General features: G+C 44.5%; 1 long non-coding RNA gene across 5 annotated transcripts; it reads left to right on the top strand.

Annotated features, from left to right (window-relative positions):
• The first annotated feature begins 402 nt into the window (after positions 1-402).
• On the top strand, positions 403-25436 carry LOC107318302 (uncharacterized). Of its 5 annotated transcripts, none has more exons than XR_014933585.1 (5): positions 11608-11904; positions 12029-12792; positions 14077-14984; positions 21169-21330; positions 23983-25436. It is a non-coding gene; the product is annotated as an uncharacterized LOC107318302 (long non-coding RNA). The 5 variants fall into 5 exon arrangements; XR_014933583.1 differs by having other exon boundaries at positions 21169-24148; positions 24634-25436; XR_014933586.1 differs by having other exon boundaries at positions 21169-24975; positions 25134-25436.
• Positions 25437-26920: the final 1484 nt, after the last annotated feature.

Here is a 26920-nt window from a genome sequence, read left to right as displayed (position 1 = left end):
CCCATGAGCCACGTGCCACGTTTCTGGCCACTCCATCACCATGAGTTGCCTTTCTTTATTGAGGTGCTGAAATTGGGAAGAGGTGACTGGTTCCTCTGTGTGGGAAGGGGTGCAGTGCAGTGAGATGGGCCGAGGAGAGCCCCGAGCACAAACGGCTCAGCCTATGTCACTTGGTGCAACTTGAAAGAAAGCAAAGCTGCTTGTTGACACATTGAGGTCCTTGTAATCTGGAGGGGATTGGAGGGGCAGGCTCTGGGTCCCCACAGAACTGGGACCCACCGTTGTCTGTCCAGAAGAAGTAGCCAAAGAGTGAGGGAGGGAGGGAGGGAGCTGCATGTCCCCCTCAAACCTTCCAAAACCGATACCAGCTGTTGGTGGAGCAGACTACAGGATGGAGGTCAGCGTTGTGGTGGATGGGTGAGGGGAAGAAAGCTGTTGCATGGCTGGCCCTTTTCCTCACAGGTGTGTTGTTTCCACCCCTCTCCTCTTCCAGAGCAGACCCTGCCTCAGGAACTGGGCTGTCCAAGGATCCCAGTGCTTCCTTATATGCATGCTGCCATTACATTGGAGTTCCATGAGTTTTTCCATCCTAGTACAATTTCCCTTTGCCCTTAATCTACCCCCCATTATACAAGAATGTGTAAAATGTTCTGCCTAGGCAGAAACAGCACTGCCATCAAATATCTTTCCAGGTGAGACAAGCTGGAAATGAATGACAGCCTAGGAGTGCACTTGGTCCTGCATAAGGACAGCACACTGACTTGGAGATGACACTTGGTACCATTCCCTGAGCAGGACACCCGCAGTGCTTTATGGCTACAACACCGCAGCATGAAGGCACCTGGAGCGAGTCCTGTTGTCAGCGACCCAGCAAACGGAGCCTGGAGAAAGATTGGGACAACCTCGAGCAAAGCCTGGGTCCGGTAGCCCCGTTCTGCTCCGTGATCCCTCCCCGCACGGCCCGGGGACACCGCACCGCCGCTCCCCGAGCGCCCTCTGCTGCCTTGCCGGGGCTGGAGCAGGTGCACGGGGGGCTCCGGGTCGTTCCTCCGCCGCTCCTCGCCGCCCTGCGGCCATTTGCAGTGGCAGTAATACCGCCCTAGTCCCCTCCTCCCCTTTCCCACGCTATACCCTAAGAACCAACGAGCGGATAGCCCAGGTCCCTCTTGACATCCCCAGGTGCTTCCTCGGGTTTGTCGGGTGCATTGAGGGCTGCAAGTGGCAAAAAAATAAGTGGGGCTCAATTCGCAGCTTATCATCTTTGAAAGCTTTCTTAGAAGAGATATGATTTGTAAGGGAGGTGCTGAGCGAAGGCCCCTTTGAAATCACTGACCCAGATGAAGCGGCACCCGATGCCCGCTGCAGCCGCTCCCACCACACTGCTCTCCTTTCAGCAGCGTTTTACTCGGAGGAAATGAAAGCATCGGAAAAGGAAACAGGGCTGAAAAGGTTCAGATCCCAAGCGAGCGGGCTTTTGTTTTCCCATTGTGCGAACCCAGCTGAGCCTGTGTTGGAGCAGAGCCCTCCTGCAGCTGGGCCCAAAAACAGCAGCCAAGGAGAAACCCCGGCAACCGTCATTGCAAAAGGAGAGGGATGTGCAGAGCCTGCAGCGCTCAGCCCTGGTGGGGAGGAGAGGTGAGGGGCTGCTTCTACACGTCCCCCACGTTAGTGGGGCAGAAGTAAGTGTTGTGCTCAGCACAGCCCTGCTAGTGTTGGTGCAGGGACAGCACTGCCTTCTCTTGCAGTAAGCAAAGAGTTAAACTCAGCACAGCTTCCCCTGTGTGCCCTGTTGGGAGAATGGCCCGATGGGGACCCAACCAGTAACAGGGTGCCTCTAGATGGGAGCCCATTGCTCAGAGGTTGAGGTAAAAAGGGATGAGTCTGGCAGAGCTGGAGTGAGAGGGCAAGGTATGGCAACGCCTGTGTTTGAAGATGTAGTCCCTCCCTCTATGTCAGTGATAAATCAATCTGTGGCAAGCAATACTTTGGAGGTGGTGAGGTTGCCTCGTGGCTTTTCTTGCCTTTCTTAGGCAAAGCAGATCTGCTGGAAGCATTAAACAGTACTTGATGCAAAAGCAGTGTCAGCCTCACAGGGATGCTGAGCTTTGCTGTGCACCTCCTGCAGCTGGACCCTCTTGGGCTCTGTCTGTTTGAGCTGAAGTTGGTGTTGTCCTTTGTTACCAAAAGGGCTGTTTCTGATGTTGAAGCAGAGGTGACAGAAACCTTTTCCTCTCTCTTGGGTGATGCTGGAGAATGATACCTAAGGACTCTGCCCTTCAAGAACCTTGCTGAGGTTCTCCTGGCCTAACTCTGAAGAGCATGACATGACTGAAGCTGGGGATGCAAACTCCAGTGCTTATGATGACACTGCTGTTGTTATTGCCCTGTCATGCAAATATCTGTCTGAGTATGGGACCCTGCTTTAGTTTTCCAGTTTCGAGGCATTTGGTGAAATTTTGGTGGCCCTTCTTCCTGGATCTGTGTTATTGCTTGAATGTTTTTGTTTATTTTTGGAGAGAGGGCTTTTATGCTGCATAATTACTGAGGGGAAAAAGGCTTCATCCTTAACGGCTCCCCAAAGTAAAGAAATTAAAAGAACCAGCACTGGAAAATTTCTCTTTATGCTAATGATAGGAGAGACTGATGACTTGGGGCCTCTGAACTCCTGGAGTCAAACAACATCGCTTCCACTTCCTGAAATGAGCTTTTCTTATTGGATCCGCATGTGTTTTCTCCAGCTGATTAAGGATCTACGATGTTTTATTCATGCTCAACCCGGGATTATCAGCAGCGTTTTACATTTCAAACCAACCATTGCCAACACTTCCTCAGCTCAGGGAAGCTTTGCTTCCTCAGTGCAGCTCGGGGCTATTCCTAGAGAAGGTGGCACAGCTATTACTGCTTGTTACCCTTGCTCACTAACCTTTGTAATGAGCTGTACAGCTTTTGCTGGCTCATTTGCCTTTTTATTTTATTTTTATTTTTTTTCTTTCCCTTTTTAACATTCCCAAAACACTATGGCAAGTGATCATCTTTGTATGAGTCAGTGCTGAAGCAGTGAAGTGTCAGATTTTATCCAAAGAAGGAGCTGCACGTCGGCACAGGGCGAAGCATTTCTTGGATCTACACAAGTATCTCGATAGCAATGTTCAGCCAGGCTGTTTTTTCTGCCTGACCTGGGGCCACATGGAGCTTTATTGGTGACCACTTTCATTTCCAAAGCGTCACCATTCCTATGAGCAAAAAAAAAAATGCCCCTTTTGGTGCAAATCCCAAGCTCTGATCGCTAAAGAGAAGGAGCGGCCCATTGCATTTGCAAATAATAAGGTCCCAACTGCTGAATCTCACTGAAGTCAGTGGTTGCAACAGCGAGTAATTCAGCTGTCTGAGGGAAATACATGGAGAAAAACCCGTGTCTCCAGCTGCATGGTAACCACACAGCAAAGAGGGTTATATATTAAAATTGTGAGACTGTTTAAGCGCTCTGTAATTAACTGCTGTCTATTTAACCAGACAGCTAAAGCAAGTTAATTCGCTGTCAGTTAGGAGACTTATTAAGCATCCGCAGGTTTTTCTTTTTAACAATTTACTGGTCCATCATTAACTACCCCTAGATTATCTTGTCAAATTGATAATTAAATGCCTCAAAAATTCATTACAGACTCAATATATTAATAGGAATATAATTAAGTAATGTTTGCTTATGCGATCTGCAGTTTATTACCTGCATGCTGATTTATCTCCAAGGCATTTACTAAACCTTAGCTGTAGCCTATTCAGAATCAATACAGGCCCAGGAGTCAATAAACACAGCATTAGATGCAAACAAGCTGTTTAATTGGGAGAACGCATTGAAGTTGTCTTCTGGATCTCCTGTGAGTTTGATAAGGGAAGTGTGATCTTAGAAACACCAACCAAAACTCGTGTTTGCTATTTTATGGCTGGGCCAGAATCATGCCTGAAGAACTGGTCTGATTTTGTTGCCTGTTTGCACTGGGCTCTGTAGTCTATAGGAAGCTGCCTAAATTGGCCTTACTGTGCTAGTAAGTTGGTGCAAGGGTAAATCAGAGGCTCTATTTTGTATGGAAAGCTGGAGTTACTTGTCCTGCTTGAGAAAGATAACAGCCAAACCATTCCCTTACATTTGTAAACCCTTGAACTTTGCACATCAGGTGGATTTTTTATGGACCTTAAAAATCACTTCATTAACTTTATTAAGTTTGAATTATGGGAAGCTTTAATTTTTTAAAACAGGAGGGGAACAATGCTGCTGCTGCTTCTGCTCTGGGTAACAGAGAAGGTGGAACAAAACAGCATAGGCCTGCTGTATGCAGGAATTAAGGGGCAACTGTGCACAGCTGTGCTTCAAGACATCGGCTTGCAGTTGAGATACGTTATCACTGATTACCATCTGACAGGATGAACCAACCTGCAGCTCGGCTATTGATCGAGATAATAAACCTGGGGGGATGTGGCCACTCTTCCTCTGCAGCTGTGTGTACCTCATGATGTTGTGGTACCAGTGGGAGGAGGTGTCTGGACCCCAGGGTGCACCCAAGGCTGCCATAGCTGCACCCATCCGCAGAGCCATCTCACAGGGGTTTTGCAAGCTGGAGCTCCAGGTTTGGTTTTGTGGCTTTCTTAATAATTTTAAACACTGAGGGGTTCCCATTAAGATGGGTTCAAGCTTGTGTGTATTATATATAAGAAACGTGTGATTTAAGAATAAATGGTAAGCTGAGTTTTTGCAGCATCACAAACCCCGTGGAGGGTTATAGTGAAAAGAAACTTTAAAAGGTTAAAGTAGAATCATAGAGTATCTGAGTTGGAAAGGACCCACGGGGGTCATCGAATCCAACTCCTGGTTCCACACAGGGCTACCTAAAAATTAAACCATATCAGAGCATGACAGCACTGAAGCAGTCCTCTCATGGACTTGAGCTTCCCTATGTTGTTCAGTGGTGTTACAAAACAACTGTATAGTCATCAAGAAGATATTTGTGTGCTCTGTGGCCCCAGTTAGGAGAAATTAATGTCTTAAATGATGTATAGGCAATTTGGTTGTACTTCTACCCCTTGGGGGTGACTATTATTGCTTTGCTGCCCTGCTTTGAGCTATGGTACCCTTTCCAGGAGGATGCAGAGGAAAGAAGCTGGCAATATATCAGATGGTTTTCCTTTTTCTCCATTGTTAAACTGACACTAATGGCAACCAACCTATGATGGAGTGTGTGAATACAGACCAGAATCCAAGATCGCTCTGACACGTGACTGATTTGTGAGCATATCTCTGGGGCTTAATTTTTAAACTTTTCTTCTTTTTTATTTATTTGTTTGTTTGCCTAACTTAGGGCTAATTCAGCTTTGGTTTTCACTCTTAAATATCTTTGTGCTGTTTTCTTTTCAAAACTGGTATAAAAACTGGCATTCTACTGTTTGAATTATACGAGAAGCTGGCCAGAACCAAGCTGAGCATTCCTGGAGCAGAGTTCCCAGCAAGCGTGTTTGTGTGTGTGCAGCCCTCAGTGTCTGCCAGGCTCTTCTGTAAAGTGTTTATAATACTTAAAATTAAAAAAAAAGAGAGAGAGAGAAGAAAAGCTGGATTTTCATCTGAAAAACATGCAGTCCCATGGAAACCTGCTTGCTGGAGGAGCAGCTATGAGGGCAAAATTGGAGCTGGTATCTACAGGGTGTTTTTGCATGTGTTCTGTCTGTGCATCATCCTTCCCTTCGTCTGTCTGAATGCAGAGCCTTGCAGGTCCCGACCAGGAATGCAGGACTGTTGTAAAATTCACACATGCTTGTCTACTAAGAGCCTTTGCATGGGAAATTTGGTTAGGAAATATTTTCCTGCTTCATCCTTCTCTGGAGCTTTACTGGAATTGTAGCTGAACCAAACTTTTCTGAAAACTCTGAAATGCTTCAGTAACTTCTGTTTGTTTTCCTCATGCCTCTGTACTTGGTTTCTGGCAGGGCCTGAAAGCAGCACTGAGTCACTCAGTAAAGAAGCCTATTTTGACAGCATCCCTTTGGCCTAAGCAGGAAGTTCTCAAAGTCTGAAGACATGGAGAGTTCTGGATCTCGCATGGTTAAAGCCCAGATGTGCAAACCTTGAGAAGTGCTTAAGCTTCTGGAAATGTTTAGGCCACGCAAAACTGGCGGTACCAAGAACCTCATCTGTCACCGGAGTCAACCAAAAAGGTGTCTGCAGCACAAATCCCCAGTCTTACGGTCACGTTCTTTGAAGTTCTGTTCTTTAACATGGCTATTTTTGACAAAGGGGAGGGGGACAGTGGGGAGAAGCTCCATCTTACTCACCAAATCTGCGGGCTCCCTGCGTTCTGAGTCATAGCTGCTGGCTGCACTGACAAAAGCAAGCTTCTTTAATTTGATTTCTCTCCTCATTAGTACAGTAGAGGGGGCACGGCAAAGACAGGGACAGCAGTAGGATTGTGCAAGCATCAACAAGATGATAAATGGGTCCATCAGTTTTTCTTGCTGGGAATAATAATGAAGGGAAGCCCAACTTTTCTTCCAGACCTCAGGAGGAGTTTTGCAAGGTTGAAATTGGGCACAAGAAGGAAGGAAGTTGGGAGGAAGGGGTGTCAAGTTGTTTGTTGTTTTTCAGTAGGAGAGAGATACATTTGTGAGCATTCAATGTACCACCATTGTTCCTCTGTACAACACCATGTCAGTGTTGCTTTACATAATAGAGGCACTGAAGCAAATCCCTCTGCAAGCAATAAATGTGACAAATGGGCATCTCCCAGCAGTGCTTGCATGTGGCGTGATCCTAAGGAAGGCACAGAGGTGCTTCAGCCCGTTGTGAATTCAACTACCTGCTTGCATCTTCTGCAATGAGGAAGGAAGAGAGAAGGATCGAAAGGGGAAGAGCTGGGTCTCTTGGTATTCGCTAGCTATACGGTGCCTGCCATGAACGAGTCAGCACTTGTTAGCACTTCCTACGTGGTGGGATGTGGCACACCACACTGCTCACCCTGTGCACAGAAGAGGAAATTGCTGATAACTGTGATAGTTTGCTGTTGGGCTACCTCACTTCAGTTATCTAAACTGTTATAAAATATATCGAGGTGAAGAAAAGGCCCTTTCGGTTGCATGCTAAATATCACCCTGCTTTAACTCCAACATTATCTGTTGCTGCTCTGCACTGTCAAGCTGAGTTCTCGCCCTGGAACAGTTGTATTTCAGCACTGAATACAGCAATTCCTAACATGTGAATGGCTGTATGCCTTACACTCCCACAGCCAAAATCTCCATTAGAGTTTATTTTATAGCAGTTCCTACCTTTGTGTTTGCAGAAGACTTTGGGTACCATCTGGGAAAAGCTGTTCTTTGTTAAATTCCCCTTTATTCCCTTTGGGTTATGTTTTTAAGGCAGGAGATGCTGAAGGATGTTCTGAGGATGTTAAAAGCAGCTTGAAATGAAGATGTAGGAGGAAAAGTACTCAAGCTGTTTTTCTGCTTTTGCAATTGAAAGGAAACGCATGATATAGCAAATTTTCAATGGCACAAGAAATTCTGCTGTCTACTTCAACGTGGCACTATTAGGCCAGCAACAGGGGGAGCAGCTGCTCAGCCACTGTATAATTGACATCACTGATAATGACCTTGGATTCATAATTAAGGTTCATGAGGATCAGAGGAGGGGGAAAAAAAAAACAACACAACAGCAGCAAACCCAAACCCTATCCTTACAAAAAAAGCAATATAAACAACTGTGTGAGTGAGCACATCAGAACACAACTGAGGGCTGAAGAAATCCTGCCAATCCCAGGGCCCTGCAGGGTTGAGATGTGGGCACTGGCACAGGGAGAGTTTCCAGCTCTCTCCTGGTGATGCTGAGCAGTTGATCAGAAGTGCTGACATTTTAGGAGGAGGTCAGAAAAGCTGAGATTAGAACATGCTGCTGAAAACAACAAGGAGAAAAAAATATATATATGTATAGGTATTTGTGCTGGGAATGAACAGGTTCATGGCAGTAAAACCGAATCTGCAGCAAGGCGTGCTGCCTCCAAGTGTAATCAGTGCCTCAAAAACACATGCTGGCATGTGTTGCATGTCATACCTCCTTTATCATACATATTTGAGAGCTCAGACTTCAACTGCCACCTGAAATGAGCACTGTGGTTTTCTTTCCCCACTCAGTGGGTTATTTGGTTATGGTTCTGTATCCTTTCCTGAGGCTCTTTAGAGTCCCATGTAGCTTTTATCCATTTCTCTTTCTAGCAAAAATATATTTCAGGAAGTTCCATAATTGCACATGTCTATATGGTGAGGTTTGGCACAGAAAACCTGAAGTGAGGTTGGCTTCTTTTCTCTTCCCTTTCAACTTACAGTGTTTAAATTGGGTTCCTACACAGATTCAAAAAACACATTCTGCCGGGTCACGCTGGAGCTTTGAGTCATAACTTTTGTTAAATGGGGAAGAAAATCCACCAAGTACTGTGCTGCAAACTGCTGATGGAGAATCCCACACTATTCCTGCGTGTAGAGAATTCGCCATTCAGTTTCTATTGTGCATTTGGAACTACAAACCTGCAGGCAAGTGTGGCAGTGCTCAGAGTTCAGCAGAACTTGTGTACTCTGGGTTTTGCTTGGGTTGTGCTTTATTAGGCTTTAGGCTATTAAGGGAGGGGACTCCCATTTCCTTTAATAAATAATGTTTGCATGCGCTTGGGAAACAACAATCATGTTTTGGTAACTACTGAAACTTAATGCATGAGAAATGTAAAGCTGGATGAGCACCGTTTTATTCCAGAGTTCGAGTTGCATTCTTGGATGGGGTTACAAGCCTTTTTTACTGTTGGGTAGGAGCTCTGAAGCAGTGCCTTTCAGAGCTGCTTGAAACACCAGTAAATGGCTGCTTTCATGAGACTCATTCTTAATCAGAAGGCGCCTGGTACCTTATGGAAGATGGATCCTGTCAAGCCACACTTGGGATTATTTGTGATGAAATAAAAAATATGGTCAATAAGATACTTGTGGCTTGAGACTCATGAAAAATATTTGACTTGGTACTCAAAATACTTAAACTAGAATGATTCAAAATCAATGCGGAAGAGTAAAAGGATTAAACTGGCTTGGAAACACATCCCAAAACATAATTGTAAACAGGAAATCAGAATGGAGTGGGTGTATTTCTCGTGGGGTCTCCAAGATTGTTTTGTAGCCCTAAATGACCAAATGTTTTACAAGTGGCTAAGCAGAAAACAACAGTCAGGCACCAGCATGGCACAAGACAAGGCCTCGGCAGGGGCTGCTTGGTGAGACAGGCAGGTGAAATGACAACTCCCTTCTGCTGCAAGAGAGTTCCTGGTGAAGTCCAAGAACATGTGATCCTCAAGGCAAAGCAGCACAGTGATGAAATACTTGAACTGCAGCTGTCCCCTATAAGAAGCAACAGACAACACTGTCAGGGTGCCCAGGTTCTTGTCTGTCCATATGAGAAGAAGAGTCATTGATGCAAAGATGGGCCCTACCAGTTAGGGGTGAGATTGTGCTAGAAGAAGTTGCAATGCGGAAGAGAAGTTGCTTATGGCATGTGAAGAATTAAGCTGTTCTAGATGGGATGCCAGGAGGTCTTTGACCTGCTAGTCTGTGAAGAAAGGTCCTTTTTTAGGTTCCTAAGAATGCCTGGATTCAGACAAAGTAGAGTTTGCTCCAGCTGAGCTCCCAGCCATTTTCCCTGCTGATGAGTTTTCCTGTTTACTGTCGTTGCACAGGGTGGACTGATAGAGTTTATAACAACTTGGATGGAGGAGGGGAAGTTAAACGTAGCATCTGAGAGAATAAAGAATGAGGATTAAGTATTGCGCAGGCTGTGGGGCTGAGTTAAGGCCATGAGCTGCAAGAAAGAAATGGTAGTGGTAGGCATTTCCAGATCTGAGTGTAAGTGTAGCTGGAAGCTACAGGGCAGCAGGACCTCCTGGCTCTACATAAAATAGAACAGTGCTTCCAGAGCTCCCTAAAATACTCTTGCATCAAAACTAATGAACAGATAATCCTTGCTTTCTGCTAATACAAATGACTAGACAGGTAACAATGCCATTTAAATCCTGATCCACCTCTGTACACAGAGTAGGCACAAAAGAATGCTGGCTTAGGTTTAGAAATCTGAGATGTGAAGCAAGATCAAGTATGGTTACTTGAGGAGGAAATAAGGGTCAGGATGTCCATGCATGTCCACACATGGCTTATAAAACTGGTGATTGGGTCGTCTTGGCACTGTGATGATGATGTCCCTACTGATGGAGCCTTCTCCTGCCTCACCTCCCAGTGCTGGCTGGCTGCTGGTTTTGTTTTTGTTTTTTTTTTTTCCTTTTTAAGGGCTTATAAAAGGCTGTTTAGTTTTGCTTTTAAAGGGTGAAGAGGGGAAAAAACAGCTTCCAGAAAAAAACAACAGCTCAAGCTCCAGGAGCCAGATCTTAGCATGAGAACCCGACCCACTGTAGGGGAGGGCTGTGTCAGATCACTGCATGCTCCAGGAGCAAGAATTCAGTGCCTGCTGAAAAGCCACAGAACTCAGACCCTATTTGAAAGAGTAACATCTTTGATATAAAACAAAAACAAAAAACAAACAAACAAAAAAAAAACCACCCACCACCCAGCCAATGAAAAGCCTCAGACATACAGGATCCCATTCATGGTGGGAGGGATTTAGTGGAAGTATTTTCCTCCTTTAAGGTTTGGCACAGCCTTAAAGGAGTCTCTTTAAAAGCTTCCAGAGCCGATTATATTTTGGATTGTGTTTCAAATCACCCATCCCCCACCACGTTTGGTGGGTCCTCAAACAAGTTCCCAGAATAAATTAGACATAACGGTAGCAGGGATTTTTTGTTGTTGTTGTTGTTGTTTCTTGAAGAGGAGGAAGGAATAAATGACACCAAATTCTGTAATGGAAAGAGAAAAAAAAAAAAAAGTAGTGTGTATCGGAAACTGCTGCTGAGTGACTCACGCTGCCGGACAAACGGAACCTCACTCATCACTTCATCTTCATCCTCCTCCTCCTCTGGTGAGAGAAAAAGTCTTGGAAAAATATCAGCACCCCCCCGCCCTGCTGCTTCTCCCGTGGCATCTGTACGCAGGGAAGCAATCCAAGCCACAGCAATGGCTTCATGTGCTTCTTGGGGCAGGCTTTTTTTTCTTGGTGTCGTTTTAATGGCCAACTAGGAAAAGCCTCCGAGGTGACCTTGGAAAAATGTATGCGCCAAAGGAAAAAGGGGTTTTATTTTGGGGGGGAGGAGGGAGCAATGGAGTTCGTGTGTGCTGCGTGTTTGGAGGGTTGTGGGTTTTTTTTCCTAATAGCATTTTTTTCCAAATTTCCACTGAAATAAATTTGCAAGTTATTATTATTATTATTATTTTTTACGAGTGGGAAGAGAGGGGAGGATGCGCTGTGCGAAAGGCAGAAGGAGCCGGGCACAGCTCCGACTTCAATAAATGCTGCGTCATAGGAGTGCAAAGGGTAGTGCAGGGGGAAGGGTGGGACACAAAATCGCTCTGTTTGTCCTCTCTTTGGGAGAGTAATCAGCATTTTTATGAAACATATGAGAAGTATACAAATCAAACGTGTTTTCATTACTACAGAATGGAGGGGAGCCTTCCCCACCCCACGTCCCCAACCCCAACAAAGACCACCATCTTCTGCAAATGTTTGGCACTGTCTACCAGAAGGCCACTTAAAATGCAATTTTTTCTGACTGCCAGTTGCATCCAGCCCAGCTGTGGGCACAGGGAAGCATTCACCAGCACATTCCCTGCCCAGCAAACCCCTTTTCGGCTGTGGGAGAGCTGGGCTAAGCAGGTAGATGCAATGGCTGTGTTCCACCAAGCTACATAGCTCGCTCAAGGAGACGCTGTGTCTTGTTTGTTGTTCACAAACAGGTTAGTTCTTTATTTTTCCCCTTCATCCCCATCTTTGGGCTTGAGTTAGATTGTGCATTGACTGAAAATGGCCATGTGGATGCATCATGCTATGTCATGCTGTTTGTGATTGTTTTCTCCGCAGCTGAGGTTGTTGTCATCCCATGATGCCTCTTTCAGTCCAACTACTTTGCCTCCACATCTTCCCCTTATAAGGCTCTGCCCTCCATCTGGCACTGTCTGCTCTCTCCAATCCAGCTTTCCTCATCGCCAGCTCAGGTTTGTGCATCACGGTGTCTGTAGAACCACAAGAGCCCACAGGATGATGGAAAGGAGCGATGCCAAAAGCAAAGAGTGGCCTGCAACAGCAAATTGAGGCAGCGACAAGCCATCTGAGAACACAGGACAAGGGCAATGGTTTTCTTTACCCAATTGACACCCTGCAGGGATATATACACAAAATCTGCCCTTTTGACAAGAGACATCCTCTCCTTTAATTGGCAGGTAGTTACCTTGGAGCTCCTTTCCTCACCTACAGCCCTTCTCTGGGCTCACAAAGCTGAAGCCCCATCCCCATTCTGTTCCTGACAAAGCTGGGGCAACAGCAGGCCCTATTCCTGCCACCCCCCAGTGCCTCCAGGCTAGGGATGAGCCCCAGCTGCCTTCCCCAGCTGAGCCTGTAAGCAATTGCTGAACAGTAAATGACTTTCAGCTGGACTGTGTTAACTATGGGTGGTGCTGCCCTGAGAGATGGCTGCAGGGAGCACTGGCTCTATTTAAGGCAGTATCTGCCAACCCCTTCTGGGCTGTAAGTGTGGAGGGGATAGATATGTTGAGGTGGTGTCCTTGGTGGTTGCTTGTGGTCTCTAGGAGTGCTGTGCTTGTGGCCCTGGAAAAGCCTTCCTGACTGTAAGTGTGAAGGCTTCTCTGCCTTCCCTGTCTCCTTCCTTTCTCTCATTCCACAGAGAAGCAATCATAGTATCAAGTGTTTCCTAATAACATTTTAGGTTGATGACTAATTTTTTAGCCATGTTGAAGGAGGGGTGTAGTAGTTTGACAATAAGCCCTGCTGTGAAATAGGTGGCCGAGTGAGAAGGGCACCAATGAGTCTGTGCAGGAGGGATGCTTCTGAAGTATCCCAGTTTCAGCAAAATCTCCATTGAGAAGCTAAATCTAATCCATTGCTGGATAGGAGTCTATGAGAAAATGAGCTTTGCTGGTGTTGATGTTTGTGGCCTTGCCTCCCTGGCTGTGGGAGGGAGACCTAAGCAACTTGCTCTCAAAGCCCTCATTTTATCCTGGGTGAGGGTATTGGATTTCAATTTGGGCTTTGCAGATGGGGCCCAAATGAACTGGAGAACTCTTGAAAATTGCAGGGAGATCAGATGTGGGTTTGGATCCTGAAATTCCCATTCCTTGCAAGGAGTCATCAGAGTGCTGCCTCAAAGGCTCTCAGCACTGAGTAGCCATGCCCAGTCACGGGCTCTGAGGTGCTTTCTTTGGCATGCTTTGCTGCTCAACACCCTGGGTTTACAGTCCCATATGCCCGCTACAAGCTCCAGGCAGGCCTGTGCTGTGCCTCTCCTGCTGTAGTCCTCTGAAGCTGTAGGATGTTGAGGAGGGCAAGAGTCAGCTTTCTGTATAAATCAGCTGATGTACTGTATAAAATGCAGGTCTAGGTTTTGAACCTAGAATTTTCTTTAATAACAAACCAGGGTCAATGAATGCAAAGCCCCACGCAGGGCCTTTTACTGTGTTAGTCATAGCTTGAGTCCTTTGTGTTCCCACTTTTAATGGTAAGTATTATCCAGCAAGCCTTGTTATAGCGTGGTCTTTGGAGAGCGTGGAAGTTGGTAATGATGGTGTCTGAACGCTGTTCCAGAGATCGCTGCTACAATTCACAGCAGATAATGGGAGCCACAGCCAGACAGATAATAGAACTGACTGAGATCCATTTATTGCTAAGAGACTGTCTGAATATTTGTACATAGCCTGAGCTACCCCACCCTCCTTCATCACATTTCCTAGGGGGGGTGGGGGAAAGAGGGAAACACAACAAAAAGAAAACAGAAGCCTAGAGCTGAATAGGGAGGAAATAAGAGATTTGCAGACTGATGCTTTTTTTTCATAGCTATTTTTATGGCCCTTGCCTTAACTGAGTCAGAGCACTATAGATTGCTAATGCATTTACAGCCTGCTTCTACAAGTGGAGTTCTGGGAAGACTGTGGGGAGCGAATGGTGGATGGTACCCAGCCTATCTGAAGCCTAAGGTAACATCTGATTGCAAAGCCATCTCTCCTCCCATTCAAATGGACAGAATGCTGGAAGGTTTCTGTGATGGGCTGCAGGCAAAGCCTGAAGTCAGGAACATAAGGGGTAGTCAGGCTAGGAGAGCTTGACCCAGTTCAGAGCAGCGTAGTTCACTGCCACTTGGAACTTTCTTGGCCTTCATAAGCTTAGGCGTTGCAGAAGCTGACTGGAGAGGCAATTTCTGTGTGCCAAAATGCCTATCTGTCATTCAAGATACTTTAGGGTTTTGGTATTTGACTAACACCCCCACACGTCTGTCTGTCTGGGAAGTATTGGCAATTCTCGTAAAGCATGAAAGTTTACTGCTTTCCAGGGTAACTTCTAACATGGTGTTTGTGCATGTGGAAAGTAAAATACTTGTCTCTCGCTCTAATAAGTGCAGCCTGTCTTTCAAGAGGACCTTTTGCTGTTTTAGTACCTTTCTTATGCCTCTTGTGTTCAGTGTCAGCTGTTTCTAGGATGCTTTTCCTGAGGAGCAAGGAACAGGAGGGGGCATTGTCCAATTTGCCAACAAAGGTGATAGTGATATTGCCTCCTCTTCCTATTTCATTGAGGTGATAGAGAACTTTTGTTGCAGTGCTCCTGTTCCCAGCTCTAAGCAGGATCTCAGGTCTGAGGACAGCAGCTTTGGTGTGGTTTGACTAATGACCACTAATGACTCATTGCAGCAAGCCTGGCCACACTAATGGAGGAGGTGATGCTCTGATAGAGGTTTTCAACACCTGCCTGCTGAGTGATAACTGGCTTGGTTTCCTGGTCTCCTCTGTCAGCGCAGGTTTGGATGCAGCCAGTAAGTAAATGCAGCCTTGTCCCCACCTTACCTTTTAAAATGCTTCGCTTAGTGTTGAGTACATGTCATAGTGTTGAGTACATGTCTGTGAGCCTATGATCTGAGGTTCTCATGGCTCCCAGATGATGAAGCTGCTCAGCTGGTGTAGAATCCTTGCCAAGAATGTTTGCTGTGACCTTTTCTTTTTCTTTTTCTTTTTATGCTCTTTTTTTTTTTTTTTTTTTTTTTGACTTCAACTAAGGCCTTTACTGAACAGAGTCTGTAATGAGGCTTTCTTGCCCCGTTCCTTGGTGGTTACTTGATCTGATCTGTTCAGTAGCAGTCCAAGTTAGACTTGCCCCAATGAGAGGATAAAATAAACCGCTTTCATGTGTGAATATGTATAGATCCAAGTCTGCAAGCGTGCAGGTGACAGGGATCAGGGCTTGGATTGCAAACAAGGACTTGGGCTCTGTTTGTGGCTCTCAACTGTTGTGCCATATTATGTGGGTGTGTTGCCTTTCTCTGTCACATGGGTTGTGAGTTGCTTTAGAGAGAAGCCTTGTCTGGGCTTAGGAATGACTCCAGAGGGCTGATCACTGCTGCCTACAGTGGATGGGAGGGACAACAGCTTTTACTCTCACCTCTTTGAGAAAGGATGTGTAAGTACAATAGTAAACAATACAGCTGGGAGCTCACCCAGCCCTTTGTACAGCAGGTACAGCATTCTGGGGGCTCCTAATATTCCATGTGCTAATCTAGAAATAAGTAAGAGTGCCATATTGCAAGACCAGAATTTAGCAGTCTCTACCTTGCCTTTTTTCACCCATCCCTTTCATATTGTCTTTGCAGGCCGGAGATATGTAATAGGATATATTGCACAACTTGTAGAAGAGCTCTGCAAAATTCCCAGTGTCTTGAGTAGGTTAATGAAGAGGGTCATTCTTACTCAGCTGGATGGAATACATTTCTGTCTTGGAGAGCCTTTCGTCTTGTGACACTTCCCTGGGGAGACTGTGTGGAATAATGCTTCTGTTAGCATCAAATACTGGTTTTGAAACATTTCCTGAAGCTTTTGTGGAAGGAAGATGAATGATTTTTCCTTTCTGTAATGTGTTGGACATAATGCCAGCATTTTGGGACCCGTTGGTTGGTCTTAGGTCCCTTTTGGATGAAAGGTCCCACCAATGCTCTGCAAAGGGAGCATTTGCTTTGTTTGTTGTAGACTCTGTAGGAAGGGTCACATCAAGAATACAGGGAAGGTGTTAAGAAAACTGGACTCACTTCCTCATTAAGAAATGTGCTAATCACAAAATACAAAGGTAAATATCGTGTTAAATTTGGTTAATAAGACGTTCTGTTACTTTAACTGAAATCTATAGTTTAGTTAATGGACATTCCTTGACTTCAAGGTCCATCTACTGCTTTCATTCACATACACTTAGACTTGCCTATCAGCTTCGTAGTTCTCACGGTTCTTAAATCTAGACAGAATAGGAATGTCCTGAGCTATGTCCAAGAACAATATCCGTATCATTTCGATGAGAAGAATTCCTATTCTGGAGGAATGAGTTCTAGGAAATCCTGCATTAATGTCATGCATCACGCTTTCAAAATGTTGCTGTTAGGCCCTTAAAGCTCCTTCTGAGCCAATATTTAAGGAGGAAGCAAAAATCAGTTTTCTTTAAAGCTTGGGATCTGGTAAGGACTGTAGTCACCTAACCCCAAAGGCTGTGCTTTCCTAGTAACCAGGGAAACCTGATGTCTAAATGCTTAGAGGGATGGACATGACTACCCAAAAACTCCCTTTGTAGTTAGAAACTTAGGGCACAAAACACAGAGCTTCTTGCTTGTATTGGTTACCAAATGCGTGTGTAGTTCAAAAACAAAGCCTCTGAAATACCTTTCATGGCTTCATTGGCCTGGAAGAAAGGATGTGTGTTCCTTTTATTCTAAATTTGACAAGAGTCTCAAATATGGAGGATAATGAGAAGGCTATGGAGAGAAGGTATGGCATATCTGATTAATTTCAACTGTTATTGATGGTGGAAGGAAAAGCACACTGTAATAGCTATTAATAACAGCACTTAAACAGTGACAAATTTATCTGAATCTGTACTTTCAGAAGTCCACAGTGGAGTCAGTACCTGAACAACCGGGGCCTATTATCACTCTTCCACACTGGTCTCACAGATTTTTTTGGGGCAGGTAAATAGCAGTTTAAGGTCTTTTATCTTTTTTTTTTTTTTTTTCCCCTGTCCATTTACATTAAGCCAAGAAAATAGACTGAAAGCTGTCACTATTCAGCAAATTGCAAGGCAAGCCAGAGCATGTGATGATTTATGAGTAAAACAGCAAGAAAATCAGTCTATGATCAAAACCTGCCTAAATTGTTCTGTGATGGAGCACTTGTATATCACTGCTCTGAAATCATGCAACTTAGTTGTGCAATGCAGTCTATGGTATGACATACATAGCTGCTTATCCTCTGCCTCTGGTCTGGTTCGTGTTTGCCCCTCATTATCTGCAGTTTTTAGTCCTGACTGGTCTGGGCACCATTAAGCCTTGTTGCTCAAGTCTTACTAAATGTTTCTTTGCACTGGATGAGAAAATGTGAGAAACCCTTCTGTTGCACATGGCCAGGAAACAGTGGGATAGACCTAGAAGAAATCAACTCTTCCTGCCACTGTAGAGTGATAGTGCTGTGCAAGACAGAGCAAGGCTGTTCCTTGTGACTCTCTTTTAATAACGCTACCTCCCCACTGGGAACAGGACAGCCAATTATCTCCCTTGAAGTTCTCAAGCTATTGCAGTAACATAACCTGCTGCCTGGAGACTTACTGCAAGCTGGACCTTGTATGAGGTAACATTTGAAGTTATTTTAATGCCTATGCTCAGCCAGCCACCTTGCTTGACTCTTGGAGGCTGCATAGCTCAAGGTGAGGAGCTCTGACTTATGAAGGAAGATGAAGCTTTAATACTCACCCTAGAAAGCTGAATGATTTTTCATGTCCTGATTTCAGCGCCTGCTTGTAGTCTAGGCAACTCAGTTTGCTGTAGTACTGGAGATAACCCAATGGTTTTGGGATAAGTCTTGCTGATTAGTGTGGAACTATGAGTAATAGAGATCCATATAGTTCAAAAAGGGAAGATCCTAGATTTTTGCCTAAAAATACAATCTACAGTTCAGTTCTTACAGCCAGAAAAGCCTTCATGATTCCAGGCAGAAGGTCTAGAGTTTACTTAGTCTTTATCTTCCCCCTGCTGTTAGGGAGAGACAGATTTAACAGATCATTGCTCTGATCTGTTTAACACTTTCGACTTCCCATGAGTTCCCAGAAAGTGAATTTCATGTTTGGTTGCCAACTGAAAAAGAAAAAATACGGTGGGGGTCTCTTATTACAAGCTTTGAGTTTGCTGATCCAGGCCAAGGAAGATCAGAAGCCAGGAAATATCCCTGGATAGAAAAGGAACTTTCCAGAGTATTTTAGATCCTCAGATAGTGTTAATGGACCCGGTTCTATGTTTTGGAGAATTTTACACTTGAAAATAAACTCAAGTGCAAAGGACAAAGAATTTAGTCATGGTAGCTTAAATTCTCTTCTTTTGAACCATGTGAATCATCAAGAGAGCAGGAAGCTCTCCTGGGGGTAATTCCATCCAAGACTTAACTGCCTCTGAATTAACCGAGTCCCCGAGCAGTCTGATACCACAGGATGCAGATGTTTTAGTTCTGGCAAGTAACATGAAACTACAAGCCAAGATTTGGCTATTTCTTTCCTTTTTTTCATGCAAGTTGCTCCTTCAAAAAGGAAAAAAAAAAAAAGCAAACTTAATGCCTACCCACTCAGACTATAAGCCTTGTTTAGAAATATGAATGGGTGGATGTTCTCCTGCTGGCTTGGTAATTTGGTAGATGTTAACACAATGTAAATACAGTACAAGTACAGTTTGGCATGGTGTTTACAAAGACATATGGGAACTATCATTTTTATGCAACCTAGTATTGGGTTTAGTGCTTCTGAAGGGCTTCTGCTTTGATTGTGTGTGAGTTGGACTATAGTATGAATGGATTATGAAGGGGGAAAAAATGTATGCTTTGTAAACATAGAAAAATGGAAAAATAGAGATGTATAATACAAAAAAAAAAGGGACAGAAGTCTAATGTCAGATAGTAGAAGGTTGGAAATGGAAGACTGTTTCTTTTCCTGTTTAAACAACTTGAAAATGTGCTATAGAGAGAGCCATCACTGACACTGCCTGCCAGTCTAGACCTGTTATGGCCCAATAGAGAGGTGGGCTGTCAGCCACAGATGCTACAATGAGCCTGTGTTAGCAAGTGGTGATTTAATAGGGCAGCAGAAATGTTGGATAGCTGCTGTCAGCCAGAGCAAAAACCTAGGAATGCAGGTATGAAATGCCTGCCTGAATCAACGAATCAATGTTACCATGATCTTCATGGGCATATGGGATGTTGAGACCAGCAGGGTCTTCCTGACCTCTGCTAATATAGCATGTTGCGGAGCATCTCTCCATATCCCATGACAGAAGGTGAGTGTGTATGTAAGCAAGGCAGAATGCCAGCAGTGCCTTACCAGTGTTGCTGTGAGAGGCATTTTGCCAGGACACAATGGCCAGGTGATGCCGAGGATGTACCAGCTCCCAGTCTGCACAACAAAAACAGGCCTGCCAACAGTTATTTATGTAATGCTTGCTGTAATCTGACTTGGAGATTATTTTCTGTCCCTGGTTCTGGAAATTGGTCTAACTTCTCTCAGGTGAGAGAAACAAACCAATGAGGCTGTGGCAGGCTTTTCAGTACTGGGAAGAGTCCCAGCATGCACCTCATGTTTTCATCTGTGCCAGAAACTGGTCACTGCTTCTGTCTGAGATGAAACACTTTAGATGTCCAAGCTTGTGGGTCAGGAGGAGGAGGAAACTATTCTCTTGTTGGTCATGCCACAGCTGGAGCAAGTCAGAGAGAAGTCCATTATTAAGTCTTTTGCCTGCAAGGGACAAGAGACCATCATTAGGAAGGGTGACAACACAGGGTTTTCATTAAGCAAAGGGAAGGTTTCATGCAAAGCCAAGTTACTTTCATTGCTATGGAGGCTTCATGGCACTGCACTTCTCGGGTGTGGGCTCAGTCCCCCCATTGAGACTTGTTTATTCCAGGGCTCAGTAGGTTTCTGGGAAGTGCTGTAATAGCTGGGAGGAGATCCCATGGAGAGGGGTGGATTCTCTTGGACACATGCTGTTTAACAATGCCACTGTCTGCAGAGGAACAGAAAATAAACAATGCAAAATCCCTGCCGTAAACCATGCAGCGTGCACAAACACCAAAATATGAATAGCCTCTCAGAAGGCAGCGGTGCCAAGCAGCTTTACTGCTATTGTTTATTGTGGTGGAGGAGCTAGAACTAGCTCTTCAAAATAGACCAGCATTGCCAACTCATAATGGGTTAATGGTCCCTGCAACTGAAGTATAATGGTTCTTGGTGAAATGGAGGAAACATCTGTAGAAAGTAAGTTTGGAAGCAGTAAAAACTGCAGTGAATTAATTTGATTTTATTCAGACATCTCAGGCAGAGAGAGCTAAAAGGCCCTATTTGAATAGCTGTTGCAATTGCATGTAATAAAAGCTGAAGGATTGTCTCCATGGACAGATTTACCTAAGCACCAAGCAAAAGAAACAGGTGAAAGCATTCAGATGGTTGGGAGCACAGTATAGCTGGAATAGCTGAGGGTGTCACTGGGCAGGGAGATCTGGTATAAGGAAATTGAACTATGGTGAGAATGGAGCATCTGTGCTATTTACATTTCTGAGGAGGTGGGGGTGGTGGTCCTTAGAGCTGGATATTAGTAGCTGGAGTACATTAGATGTGCTCTGGCACTTACCTCCCACTCCATCTGCAAGGAATCCAGGTTGCATCCTCCAAGATTGTGCAGTGATGTCAACTGAAGTGTTTTAAGTGGGGTCAACTGAGAGATTTGCTTCTAAAGCATCACAGTTATCTGAATTCAGATGTTTGTATAGACATGCTTTAGGCACACCAATGTGTGTTGGTTGGAGATGGAAATGGCTGCTTGGAGAATGCCAGCTTCAGTTCTGCTGTGAAGCCCAGGAGCACATGTTTGGGCTGAGAAAGTGCAGGGCAACTTGATGCTGCCAATTGTCTCTTGTGTGTTTCTTCTTTGCATGCAGGCTGCTTGAAGACGGTTCTTCAATTCCATGCACAAGTTGTGGGCAATCTGTGGGGAACCTGTGGTTTGTGGGAAAACAGTTCCCTGAGCCTTTGCGGCCACTGAGACCCTGGAAGAAGATTCAAGCTCTTTGCACAGACTTGCTGCTGTACCCAGTACCCAGGTGGTAGGCTCTCATTTACCCTGTACTCATCCAACCCATCAGTTTGTGAGGTTGTTTCATGCTGAGTGGAGAACACTGCTGTTTTTCTGTTTCCTTGTTGTTTTGTTGTTGTTGTTTTTTCCAGAGTGAATTGGAAATATGGGCTTTCCCCAGAGGAAGCAGGTCACTCTAAAAGAAGATAAACAACACCTATACTAATTGTACTGGAAAACAGAGCAGCTTCTGCTAGGCTGCTGTGTGCTGTCTCTGAGCAGAGACAACCCAGCAGCAGCTGTGTTCCAAAGGAATGCTTTTATTATTATTATTATTATTATTATTATTATTTTAATGCATTTTAAGGACTGGAGAGGGGTGAGGTCAGGGAAAGGGTGAGACTGAGCCCTGGGGCCTGTCTTCTTTCACAACCACATCCTGTAGTGCAGATCAGTCAATCAGTTCCTTTTCCCCCTCCTAATTTTCTTCAAACGTAGGAAACCCACTGAAGGTTGCATGAAATAGACATGGGTAGTAAGCAGAGTGGTAGTGATTTGCAGCACATTCAGGTCCTAAACTTGGCTATAAGAAGCTCTCACAGCATAGTGCTGCACTTCAAGCTCTTTTGCTCCTCCCTAGCAGCAGGTGCTCTAATGATTAGAGCTATGGGAGTGAGGATATAAAAACCTGCAGTTAGTGCTGATGTTGGAGCTCTTCCTTTGGTCAAACACTTACAACTCAGCGCAGGATTATGCTTCTGCCAGTGAATCCAGTGAGCATTATTCTAAAGCATGTGAATGCCATCCAAATGCTGCTAGAGGTTGTGCCATTCTTGCCAAATTATATCTGTATTGGCTCAGTTGCAAACCAAATCCTGAAGTGGAAACAAACAAACAAAATGATGGGGACCCTTCTTGCAAGTCTGGGTATCCGTTTTGTTTGTCCTGTAAGCTCTCCAGCAATGAGGACAGTAAATGCCAGCCTTGAAAAAGTGTGGTCCTTCTTTTCTGTCCTGTGAGAGTGTGGACTTGCATCGCTTGCCCTGCTGCTGCTGTGCTCTGAGCCTGCTACCAAGGACAACCATTCATATAGTTTTGAGGAAAGCCTCGGTAACCCAGAGCAATGTACCTTTAACATCATGTTATGTTGTTATGTAAGCTTTGGCAATCTCAAAAACAAGAATTTATTTGATGGACTGGAGGATCAAAGATTCCTTGCAGTCTATAGGGTTATTTGGTTTTAGCAAGAATTTTGTTTGTGCTGTCATTTAGGAAAAGATGTCTCCAGTTTATTTTTAGGTCCCCCTTCATTGAATTATTAGGCTTTGCCTGACAGTCTGGTGCAAAGAACACCTTAGAGAATTAAAGGAATTTTATCTCCTTCCAAACACCAGGGAGGTGAGATACAGAGCCTGAAACCCACATCCTCAAAGGAATGTAGATTTGTAATTTGCACTGAAAACTGGTGGAGATAGCAGCATTTCCTTAGGGTTAGGGTTAAGCTGATTGACTTTTCTGGCATATAAGCATGTAATTGATTATCTTGGAGGTCCTGGGGCTAAGCATTTTCCTTGGATCACGTCTGTTGGGGCACGTGGAAATAAACCCACGTTGTCTGAATCATTGCTGCTGCCCCGATAGCGTTCTTCCCTCTGGATCAGCTGACTTCAGCTCTGTCTGTAGGACCCAGGTGGGAAAGTAATCTGATTTGGTGAAGTTATTACAGGTCTCTCCTTTCAGCCTCAGCACAAGACCTTTCTCTCTCAATTTTGTTATTGCCTTCTTGGGGGTTGGAACTACATGATCCTTGAGGTCCCTTCCAACCCGGGTAATTCTGTGATTCTGTGATTCTGTGATTCTTCTCAGCTGCGCAGTTCAGAGAGCCTGGGCAGCCTCTCCTCTCCTTGCTGAACCTCTTGCAAGGAGCCGTGAATTGTTGAAAAGGGCTCTGCATTGCTCTGCCAGCACTCCTTCACTTCTCTTTCCCCCCCCTCCCTGCAAGCCACAGTGAAGCAGTGCTTTGCTATTCTTCGGGGTGGAGGGTGGAAATAGGTCACGGTGTCACATAAGGCAGCTGTGCGTTAATACAGAGCTAGGAGAGCGGAGAGTGCATAAGTTGGATTGGAAATGATGATCAGCTCTGCGGGATGAACGGGGATGAATTAATCCATCAGGGAGCGGTGGAGGCAGGTGGCAGCGCACAGCCCTTGCGGGGCGCCTACTGGGGCCGCTCTGCGTCCCCTGCTGGCGAAGGGCGGCCTCGTTCTCTTATTATTTTCTATTTTTCACATGATCTGATGGTGATGGGATAAGAGGGAATGGCATTAAACTAAAGGAGGAGAACATTAGGTTAGAAAAAATTCTTTACTCAGGGCAATGAGGTGCTGGCACGGCTGCCCAGAGGAGTTGTGGATGCTCCATCCATGGAAGTGCTGAAGGCTGGGCTGGATGGGGACCTGGGCAGCCTGAACTGATTTTCATCAGCCTGGTTTATTGCATTGTTATTGTTACTTAAGGCAGGTTCACTTTGAGGCTGTCATTGGTCAGTGTTCATAGCTTCCAAGCTCTCACTCTAAGAGCCTCTTCAAAATCTTGGAATAAACCTATCTTTGTGTTCAGTTATTAAGGGCTATAGCAAGGTGAAATCTTTTGTTTTTTACACTTTTCTGGTAATTAATAGGGCTGGAATAGCACAGTCAGGGAACCTTCCGGCATTGTTAACATCTGCTGCTGCCTGAGCTGCACAGAGAAACAAGTGCTAAAATCCTGTGTCTAAAAGATGATTGATGCCTCCATCTTCTCCTGTTCTTCAGTCCATTTACTTTTCTAAACGCTTGGAAATACTGGTGAGTCTCCAGTCTAACCAGAGTTTTCTTCTTCTACTGGCTCTGTGGTAGTGATTTTAAGGTTAGCCTTAAAATGGGTTTGCCTAGAAAGAGAAGGATTCAGGCAGTTGCCATCAGCTAATAGGCACAAGCCAGAGATGTTCATCCAGTTGTTCCTGTAAGCGTGTTGTTTGGTGGTTGAGTTTGACTATGGCATGCAGTATGTTCTCCCAGTCAGAATGAGAACCTCAGCAGTGCCAGCTGCCAATTATACCTTCTGTGTTAAAAATAAATGTCCGGTGTTTGAACTGGCTGGTTTTAAATCCTACCTTCACTCTGCTTTGGAAAGATCTTAGCTCCAAGGCTCTCTGAATGCTGTATAGACATTAAAAAGTTTTGATGATGCTCCTTTAAAGCTGCTTGGTAAGCAGAATTGCTCACATTTTCAACTTTCCAGAGGACTCGTGTACCAAATCTGTTCTTTACTTGTTTCTTCTTTCTTGCAGTTTCTGAAGAAGAGACATTGAAACAAACCCTGCTATCAGCTGCTGGATTGAATTCTAAATGCTGACCCACATGCAAATTTTGTGATTGGTTCCATTTGTTACAACGAGTGGAACTAATTCTCTGGATCCAAGTATAATTAGATGAATCTAGATCATAAGTCTGGGAATTACACCCAAAAACATGAAGTTCATTTCCCTTTGTTCTCTCGTTTCACTGAATAACAATAGTAAGTACTAGCCTTTCCTGTTCAGAATCTATTAGGGCCAATGAAGGAAAAAGCACGGCAACCTATGGGAACAGCACATCTTTACAAGCTTGCAGAACTGAAGTGGTGGAGGAAGGTAGCTATACATGCCTCAGGGAGGTTACAGACAATTTGCTTTTTATTTTCTCCTAATACCGTGACCTTTGTACCTTTACCTGTATTTGATAGTTTTTATTACCTGTTTTGCTTCCTTGTAAAGTGTCAGTAGTTTAACTGTTGCTTTGTCATATTGAGGTGATGCAGGTTCTTGTCAGTCTTGGAATGACTGGGATCAGCGCTTCTCCTCTCGTGTTTAAAGCCTGAAGACTTCTTCATGTCTGCATCGAGTTTGGCTTTTGTTTTTCTTCATCCTGAGAGATCTAACCCACTAGCAACCCCAGCGCAAACAAGAGAACAACACCATCTCTTTAGTATGGAAGAACGTATAACTGCTTCAGAAAGCATTGCTGTTGCAGCATCAATCTGAAAGCTTGACTATCCTGGAGCTTTTAGGTTGGTTACTGTTCTGCTAAAATAAAAACCTGAGCTCATGAGTGACCCTGTGGTGAGGCTTGAATGACTTGTTTTGCTTTGTTGGGACTAATTCATAAAATAGGCCCAGAGGAAATAGACAGGAAAACACTCAATTCATAATAACCCCTCCAGAGAATAACTCATTTCTTTCTCTTCCAGTAGTATTGTCAGGCTTTGGCATACTTATAAAACAGACCTGGCACAGGGTATACAGATAAGCTAATGAAAGGATGAAGAAAGGTTGTCTTTTTCTCCCTCCTAAACAAAGGATGATGATTTGTAATGAAATCTCCTTCAAATTGAGATTGTTGCTAACATCCTTTGCTGTAGTTTTGGAGAGCTTTGTTTGCCTCCAGATCTTGAAGACCAGAAGGTAGTATCTGGAGTTGTGTAAGTAGCAGCAGGAGAATGAACAAATCTTAAATTTATGAGGAACTACAAGTACTCTACATGTACTGAGGTAGTGTCAGGAGAGTCAGATATAATTCTTTCATTCTACACAGTCATGAGGAAAAGAAAATGGAGTGTTGTGCCCGATTTGCTGGGTACACTTTGAGATGATGTGGATAATGAGGAAATGCCAAAGAAGAACAGAGAGAGCAATTGAAGATCTTGAAAGCACAACCTCAAAGCAATTCTCATGATTAAATGAGAATTAAAATAAAGAAAATGCAACAAAAGCTTCAAACTACGTAGGCTCATACACAGAAGGAAGAAGATGCTGTTCTCCACAACAGTGGGAGTGGGATCGGAAATAATGCACTTCAGTTTCAACAGAGAAGATCAACAATGATGCTTAGGGAAGCTTGTTAGTGGTAGAGATACTGATGCAATACTTTGAAGCACCTGGGTATGTCATGCAGTTCCAGATCATTAGAAGTGGTTACGACTAGGTTAGCCAAGCATGTTAAAAATTACATACAGATATCATGCTTGGCTACCAAAATGACCAATATTTGCTTAGAAGGCTGTTTTCTAACAACTGATATTTCAGTCGTACATGTGAGTTGTGGGAGACTCGTCTGCATTATCTTTGCAGACCTTTAGAGAAAATGCTTTAAGGTAAATAACCTCACCTACTGACTTCAGCAAATTTTGGTTTGTGTTTGAGGATAGCATAGAAACAGTAAATCAGACCAAGATGACTGAGTTGAGGTCTGAGACCTGAGCTGGGATGGCTGACTTTAAATACTGTAAGATGAAGTTACAGAATCATAGTGTCATTAAGGTTGGAAAAGACCTCTAAGATCATCTAGTCCAACCGCCCACCTACCACCAATGCTGTCCTTTAAACCACGTTCCTTAGTACCACATCTCCATGGTTAATGAACACCTCCAGGGATGGTGATTCCACCACCTCCCTGAGAAGCCCATTCCAGTGCCTGACCACTCTTATGGAGAAGTTTTTCCTAATACCCAACCTGAACCTCCCCTGGTGCAACTTGAGGCCATCCCCTCTCCTCCTATCTGCTGTGTTACTTTGTGTAAATGTAATTCTCATGGTGTTT

Source organism: Coturnix japonica, chromosome 12 (genome assembly GCF_054131305.1).
Source record: "Coturnix japonica strain WE chromosome 12, WE-NBRP24, whole genome shotgun sequence".
NCBI classification, from domain to species: Eukaryota; Metazoa; Chordata; class Aves; order Galliformes; family Phasianidae; genus Coturnix; species Coturnix japonica.
The sequence above is the reverse complement of the archived record's forward strand: the minus strand, read 5'-3'. Positions and strand labels throughout refer to the sequence as shown.